Source organism: Dendrobium catenatum, unplaced genomic scaffold (assembly GCF_001605985.2).
Source record: "Dendrobium catenatum unplaced genomic scaffold, ASM160598v2 fragScaff_scaffold_853, whole genome shotgun sequence".
NCBI lineage: Eukaryota > Viridiplantae > Streptophyta > Magnoliopsida > Asparagales > Orchidaceae > Dendrobium > Dendrobium catenatum.
The window spans coordinates 4,459,871-4,469,267 of record NW_021319315.1 but is presented as its reverse complement, the minus strand read 5'-3'; positions in this window follow the sequence as shown (position 1 = coordinate 4,469,267).

Here is a 9,397-nt window from a genome sequence, read left to right as displayed (position 1 = left end):
ATACAATCAGCTCCATAAAGAAATATATTCTACGATAGTTCAAGCAACAATCCATTCAATATAAAATTAAAGATATAACTTAAAAGAGATTTGTATGAGGTAAGTTTTAGAGTTGAAAGATAGTGGAAAAGGAAAACTTCTCAAACCAAAAGCTCCTTTCACCTTGATTTTAGAGCAAAGAAGAGAATTTTTTGAATGGGTGAAGACTCCATAGGTACCTGATGAAATCACTAGATGGACAAAAGAGGGGGTGAATTGTGAAAACTTTTTGACAATAATTAAAACCTAAGCAGGAGTTCTAATTTTTTGATGCTTTAAAATTTTAACATGAAAAAATTTAAACAACTTTTCTTTCACAAATTTTTCCAAGCAAATATTATGAAATAAAATGCACGCAATAATAAAAAGATGATAAGGAAACAGCACACCGAAATTTTTATAGTGGTTCGATCAAACCATGACCTACGTCCACTCCCCGGAGTCCTCCACTCCGGGTATTTCACTACAAGCAATAGCTCTCCTTTTGCCCCCCTTGGCAAGGCGGAGAAGCCCTTACAATACTCCCTTTCACCAACCCGGCGTGGCGGAGTGCCAAACTCTATTTTCACCCTCCTAGCGAAGGCAGAGAACCTTCTCATTTTTCTCCCTCCTGGAGAAGGCAGAGTACCTCGAGGTCACGTATGTAGAAGAGCCTTTCCCTTGGAGATCCTCCCATAAATTCTTCTAGGACCACAGGAGGAACAAGATGCAGCAAGTTCGTAGCAACCGTGTGATCTCCCTCACACCTCTTCTCCTTCACAACGCTCACCTTCACCTCCCTCTCTCAAACCCTAAAGAACTTCTCAAGAGCTCTCTCCCTCGAAATCCCTCTCTAACCATGTTCTCCTCTCTCTGATTCACACCTTCAAAACATTACAATTTTGATACCTAAAAACGGGCTCCAAAATCCCTGAAATCTCAAAGTAGCCGTTACTATCATTCAGTACGGTTTCTAATCGTACAGTACGATATGTATAAACAAACTTCGTCCTAGTACTAAGTGGTACGAATAATTCAAAAACATTTGTACAGTACAATTTAAAATCGTACGATACGATCCACAACAATACTATTCGTACAGGACGATGGAAGGGATGATCAAATGTCATCTTTGTTCATCGTATGGTACGATTGACATCGTACAGTATGATGAGACAAAAACTAAGAGATCGTCTAGGATGATCCCTGGGACGATTATAATTCATCTCTGTTCGTCGTATTGTATGAATTGGTTCGTACAGTACGATGTTCAAATTATAATTAAGCCTGGATTTCTTGCACTAATCACGGGTTAAATTAAGTAAGTATTTAAAATAAATTGTACATTACGAACTTGTTCGTGCAGTATGAACGACGTAAAATAACTTACTTAAGTTAAAACGATGGCTAGGGTTTTGGATTTAAACATATCGTATAGTACGGTACGATATATTCATAGAATCATCATACAAAGCTCTAATCGTACGGTACGAAATAACCTCGTACAGTACGATCTACAAAGAAAGAAAAACTCTAAATTTTTCATTTAAAAACACTCTCCCCCTGTGTGTGTGCATGGTTGCTCAGACATTTATGCATTTTGTGGCCAGACTCAAGAAAGTAAAAATAAAATAAATACCAAAATACATTGTCAGACTCATACTCCTAATCTACCCATTCTTAAGTCTTCCTATCGTCCTGAGTAGCTTGTGATCTTCCTAAAATGTTAGTACTCACGGACAATAGCAAATAAAATAATATTCAATGAATAGATAATTCAAACGACATTATTTGTCATCATCAAAATCTCAAACTCGGGGTCATGGGTTGCAACAATCTCCCCCATTTTCATATTACTTAGGATTATACCATAAATAATAATTTGAAGGAAAGCATATTGGTCTACCCATATATATATATATATATATATATAACATGTCTTCATCTAGCCTTTCTTGCTTTTACATTGAATTTACATTAAGTAAATTATAATGACAGACATCATGTATATATAATATAAAATTATTAAAACATATAGATCTAAATTGTGTTCATTAGTGTGCATGTAGTGTGCTAAAATGCATGTTAGTCTAGATAAATAATAAATTAATATATATTTTTTATATTTTATATCCAAATGTAGTACACTAACTCCTAATCATTTTATACTCAACATTATTATACCCATTTCAAAGATAACAACATATATGCAAAACTAATAAGTAAAATTTTAGTATAAATCAATTAAAATGTGAATAATAATGATATCTACCACATGCCAAAAGTTATACAATAAAATTTTATTAAAATGAGAGATATTGTTTTTGCATTAGTTTTAGGAAGGAGAAAATAGGAAAAACTCAGAATCATTAAAAATAGATGTAGTGTTAAAGTTAACTATCATGATCAGGGTACTTTTTAGCAATGAAAATTTTCCCTTCTCTCTCCTCTTTTTCTCCTTTCTCCCCTTCTCCTCTTTCTTCCTCTCAGCCAAGCAATGAAATGGGTGGGGCTAGAGATGGATTAGGATATTTAATTAGGGTAGTAGATTAAGATATTTTTTAAAAAATTAAATTTAGCTCAAGACCCCAGAACTATTGTGCTCACTCAATTTTTTTAAAAAAAATAGAGAGCATGGAAGTGCCTAGTAAGCTCAACATCATAATGATCCCTTCGAAAAAAATTTAGGAATTTAGTGAAATTGAATGCATGGCCATTATATGGATGCCATGCAAAGATTTAGAATAGATTAAATAATTAAAATGGCTATTTAGATCTGATGGATCTCATGTGGCCAACTTTCCAACCATGGTCCACCATGGGGCTTATTAAGAGGTGTTTGAAGACCTTGGGAGTAAATCCTAGGTTTAGGACTTGATGTAGCCAAGGAAAAGGTCATTTATGCCCATGTAGGGTTTTAAGGGTTTAATGGTCAATCTTGGTCAATAAAGCATTGTGCATGAGTCCCAGGAAAAACCACTTAGGAGGTGAATTTAAATGAGTTGAAATAATTACTAAGTGTTTAGGTTTATGTTTGGAATGAAATGCCACCTTGCATGGCATAGGCTTTAAACATATGGAACTTTTGTTTTAACCTAGGTTTTATTCATGAAATGGCTTAGAATGGTTTTTGTATCTCCCTAACACATCATAAAAATGGTTTGAGAAGTTTTTAAGACACAGATTTTTTTTAAACTAAAATTCCCATACTTCCTCCAATAGGTAAGGTTTACACTAAAGGTTAGATACCTAAACACTAAGGGTAATAAGGGAAGGAGTTCAAACCTCATTCAATATGAGGTCAACACATGGAAATACTAGTCATGCATTAACCGTATTTGATGAATTAATAGCTTGATCATGATTACAATGTATTATTTACATGTGCAGCATAAAGATTCACTAATTTATAGCATCTACGTTATTTTAGTTTTTTTGTACTGAATCTAGTTATAGGTTTCGTGTAACCTACTGGGCTTCTCACTCACTCTTAATATGAACATGTTTCTAAGAAGGTTAACTTCCTAGTGAATGAACTAGAGGTGTTGATATAGAGCTATTTTATTTTGATGTTATAGATTAATTTGTTTAAAATCATGGAGTATGAGTCAGAATGAAGTAATTATAAAACCATGATTATTATAAAAACCATTTTGATATAAATAAATCTTAGACATGCTTATGTTTATATATTGAATGTTGTTTCCACTTTATTTTGTATCTTGATGATTTAGTGGCTTTATCTATGATTATTAAGGAAATAAATATAATCCTAAGATTAATTCTTCCAATTTTATATTAGGTTGTAAAAAGTTGAGGCACACTAATGGCAATGGTGAGTCCAACAATGATGAATAGCTTTATAGGTTAACTCCCCCCATTCATGGTAAGATTAATAATGAACAGCATATGAGTTCCCTATAGCTAGACAATCTAAGTGCTTTCTCCTTTAAAGACTAAAATTTTGGAGTAACGCGAGGCTCACCTAAGGCAACAAATTGCTAAGCTTATATTATAAAGGGAACTCAATAAATGGAGAGTCCACTTATATTAGTGTCTCACCATAAATGATTATTTGAAGTAAAACAAATTCAATTATTATTCACCAAGTTAGTTAAAAAATGACTTATCGAGTCCAAGAATTAAAATACTTCATGAAATTACAAAGGTCTATGGTATCACTTGCTCTTAATCAAACTCACTTGGTTAGCACCTATTGAGCTACTTATCTACTTATTGAGCAAACCTATGTGGGTCTTAAGAGTAGAGTGCTTTAATATTATTAAATGATTTGCTATTATTATACGTAGCTTATGGTGATTACATATAACTATGACAAAGTTGTTTATTGATTTAGTTATGGATGACTTATTCAATTAATCTATTATTGGTGAGTCAAAGCCTGAAAAAAAAATACTACTTAATTGTATCTAGATGAGTTCCACTTTACATCATAACCTACCATCTACATGGGAAGAGTTAAGTTCAACACTTAGAAATCTTTTTAAAGAAAAAGAGCAGACATAAATAAAAACAAAAAAGATGATTAAGAAGAATTTTCCATTTCATTTCAATCCTATGGTATGGCATTACGTATGTATTCCACCTTCTAGGCTAAGAAAAAATATGCAAAAGTGAGGTGACTCAATCCCTAATTAGATATTGGAAATTCTTGTTAAGCTCACATATAGAAACAAGTTTTCTTAGACAGAACTTGATCCACTCCTTATTTTTGTAACCAAGGACCTCCTAGTACTTAGTTCACTTGAAGAAGGCATCATACTTGTCTTCTATTTTCTTGACCTCAATTGATAACTTGGCATCTTTAGCTTCCATAAGATCCTTCTCATTGACTACAGCTTCCTTCAAGGATTAATCCTTCTCAACCTCCACATAGAAGACCTTCTACTTCTAAATGAACCTCCCCCATAGCTCACCACCCTTATCTCTTAATAAAGTGTCATGCCAACCACTCCTCCTTTTGGTAACTCTAAATATAGGCATAGGCCTTTTATATGGAGGCTACCATCATAATAGCTCATCATTAGCTGTGAGCTAGTGTGAAGATAGTCTGCTAGGCTTTTCCCATAGAGTTCATCATTATAAAACTAAGCTCACTCTCTGGGATTATCTTAAGGGCCACCTCTAATGACCTTGAGAAGACCACTCACCCCTGATCATATCACCTTCTTGGAGGGTTCCCTTTGAGAATGATGCTTCTTACAAGTGAGAATGATCCAAAGAGAAGCTCAGATCCTCCTCTTACTCATTAATTTCACAGGCAACTCGCTTTCCATTCCTAGCACTATTGTTAATGGTTGATAGTAGCTTATTTCCTCAGCTCTCTTTTTAGTGGCCTCCACATTGATGATGATGCCTAAAATCCTTATTGGAGGACACAATTTAGTTGGCTTCACCATTAGGGTAGTAACAATCCCTTTCTCTTTTGAAGACACTTGCACCTTCTTACTTTTCATAAGTTCTTCACAAATGGCTTCTTCAAATGAGCATGAGTTGCCACCTTTTTTCTTTTTCTTTTTTTCTTCTTTCTAGGTAGCTCTTGCACCTCCTTGGGACTCATGGATGGTCCCTCTTCAACATGCTATCTTTCTCTTTCCTAACGTGAGGGAGAGGCCTCGCAAAAGTACTGCAGCTCTATGAGGTTCGTAGGGAAGTTATAATATGGAATGCCATTTATAAAGAGAAAAAAAATATATTAGAGTGGCTAAAACACTTAGAGTGTTTTTTTTTTTAAATAAGGCATGTTTAAAATTATTACTATAGAAGGTGTTGTAGAAATGCTGATAGCTTAGGTGGTGTTGGATGATCAACAACTTTCCAAAGAGAAGGCTCATCATCTTTACCTCCTCATTCAACATGAGGACCACCACTTTGCTTTTAGGGAATAACATGGTGGAAGTTGACATAAAACATTCCACAGAGTTGTGAATGAAGATGAACATGGCTTACTAATCTCACATTTAATTAGCCAAACCAATAGTCCATATCACCATGGAGGAAAAATAAAAGCAACTACCTTTGAATGACTTCATTATGAAGACATGGAAAAACATGATTAGTGTCCAGGGCAGCTTTGCACTTATAAGAAGGAGATGAATGAGATGTCAGTCACCACTAAGTTAGGAAGCATTTGAGCTGGGATAGTTTCATGGTAGTTCAAAATCTCTACAAACTCATAGTAGAAGAGTAGTCGTAGTCCTAATTTGAAGTGGTCATAGAGGATGTAGAGTTCCTCCATGGAAAAAAGTGTTCAGGTACTCATCCTCCAAGGGTATGTAAACCCATAGTGTCGAATTCCCGTAACAGTAGGAAAACATATAGTCAGTATATTCATTTATCTCCCTAAATAATTGCAAGAAATCAACTTTTGTGAAAGTAGTTTCACACTTGTTAAGGGTTTCCATATGGTCTCTTAATGCACTCACTTTAGTGATTGAAAAGAAAGAAGAGTTGCATTGAAGAGCTCACTCCCATGTAGGCTTAATTGAGGTTAATTTATAGAAGGCGAAGGTACACAAATATTGAAGTGCTATTTATATTTGCAATCAATGCCTAGTTTTTCCCATGTTGTTCATCATTTCCCAAGATATAATGGGCTTATTCTCACTTTTCATAACAAATACCCACAAATCATCTCACACATTTAATTTCCCATGAGTGATACACCACACACTTTGTTGAAGAGCCTTGCTTATAAGAAAAATGTCAGACAATATAAGGTTGCTACTCAGTAGGTAAGCCAAAAGCTTATCACTCAAAGGTAAATAGCTAACTCATAGTAATGAGAATAAAAATTAAGTATTCAAATCCACTCTTAGTTTTCTTCTCACTATCTAGAAAACTCATAAAAATAACTATCACAATAGTAAAAATGTAACAGCTACAATACGATTTAGGAAACCAAATATGAAGTATTCGTCCAAACATGAAATTGTATTAATTAAACAAAGTTTTACATATAAATTTTTTTTACATATAAGAGATAAGGAGGTGGAATGAGGCTACTTGCCACTATGAAAAATATTATACAAAGGTATACTTGCCACCTAAGGTGATAACAACCCTAACTGTTGTAGGTAACTAAGGAGGAACCTCCCACCTTCTATGAATGGGTTCACCCTTAGCAGATTACAAGTCACTATCATCTCAAGCTATAAAACCGCTATATCTTCATAAGCTAGATGTCCACCTTTAAGGCGGCGCCTCTATGGGAGTTCCCTCCTTCACCAACTACTCCCAACAAACTATAACTTTCTTTATGGCACCTAGACACTCCACTAGTATTTTTAAGTGTGCTCAATACATGAGCTTGGATACCATCAGCTTATGAGCACAACTAGAGTGAAAAAAATGACTTCACTAAAGTCACCATTCCTAAGGGATTGGGGTCTCCTCCACAACAAGGGCCTCCTTTTTCTTGAAGACCACCTCCATGATCATCTTGGCCTCAACTTCCTACTTTGCCACAACTGTGGGCATGAATACATGCACATTTCCTGCAGATGATGGCCTTAAGGCCACTAGTGAAGGGTCAATAATGGATAACCCCTTATCCAAAAAACTTAAATGAACCACTAAAATTTGTTTATGGAGGATATTAGTCTCAATGTATAAGCTTGAGACACAGTGTGTTAATTAATGATAATTCCTTGAACTTGCTTGGTGGATGACTCAATAGCTCCTTTAAGAAAATGCATATAATGGGATCACTAGTGGAGGAGGGCACATAACTACTAGATAGAAACCATTCTATGAATTGCAAATAGTTCTTCTTACCTTTCTTTGGTGGAGTAGTGAACTCGTCCCCTACGAGGTTGCTATGATTTTTATGGAGGATACCTCTTCTTTAGTAATAACCTTTATTCTTTTCTAGCTGCATCCTTTATTTCCTACACTAGAGGAACTTGCCTCGTAAGCCTCATACAAAAACTTGAGGAGTGTCACTCTTCATGGATTCAACAAGCTCGACCCTTAATAATAATTTTTGAGGGGTCCATAGTCTTAGTCAGCAGGGTCGTGGACAGCTTTATTAAACCTTGTTCCACCTCTGTCTACATTATGAGATGAGGGGGCACAATTTTAGTAATTCCCTAAATATTTTGAGGGTTAGCATCGACACCTTTCTCTTTGCTAGTTGAAGGGTCACTTGCCCTCTTATTAGTTTTATTGCTCTTAGGGAGGTGGATTGTTGCCCTCCTGATAGGTATTATGCTAAACATTGCATGCTTGACATGGTCCATTATATCACACTTGCAATGCAATACATTTCAACTAAATGTTCAATAAAGTGAGGAGCTTATGTGAGGGATTGCTTCCTATAAGAGATGGATATGAGTGGCCAACATCACTATCATCATGAAGAATCTATAAGACTACTAATGATACAATAAAAGTAGGATAATAACTTTGTATTTTCTTCTTTTAACTATTTGGAACTTTTAATAAATACTTCCCATTAATTCCTTTGTCCTTTTTTCCATTTGCCCTCCAACAGGTAAAATAAATTGAGAAACTAAATGTACACTCAAATATGCCTTTGAAAGTATTTAACAAGTAGTCAAAAGGTCATAGAAGATGAAGTCATGCCTCCTAGACCTCATAATGAGAACTCACTTGAGGATCACTAGCCCCTAACTCTTTAGGAAAGCTAGAGGAGAAGTTGCCTCCCATGGGAAAACCAAAGGTACAGATGAAACACCATATTGAGGCTTGCCCCCAGGTGAGATGCAACCATGAAAGCCACTCACCTCTACACAAGATCAGATGCCATCAACCATATTTTTCATCAAATTCGTTCCAGGAGGTTCTAGCTTGTCATTTCACTATCAACCGACCATAGACCCTACTACCCCCACTACTTAAAACATACTCATCTCCCACATCTCAAAATTTTGGGGCTCCATCAAAAGGTCACCAATGACTTGAAAGTACTTGCTAGCCACATCCTTCTCACTTCGGCCTTTATTTATGGACTCTTCTACTTCTACTCAATAGTATACAGTTGGGATAAGGGAACTCTCCCTTAGACAGAGGAGTAAAAATAAGAGCTACAACCATCTGCTAGTCAACTAGAGTGCAAAACATGTCTAAGGCACTCTGTAGTAGGGGTTATTTATTTATTGTACTTTTACTCTTTTTTGATGTAACATTTTATGTAGTTATCAATTTCTATAAATAAATGATGAAGTGGAATATTTTGGATCTTTTGATATTTTCTATAAAGGCATTTGAGCTAGTAGACGATTTTTTAATAGAGTTTTTCTATCCTCTTTTCATTCTCACACAAATTTACAAATCATATTCTTTACAACTTGAATGCTAGTTTGATTGAGTATTGTGGCGAACAAATTTGTATTCA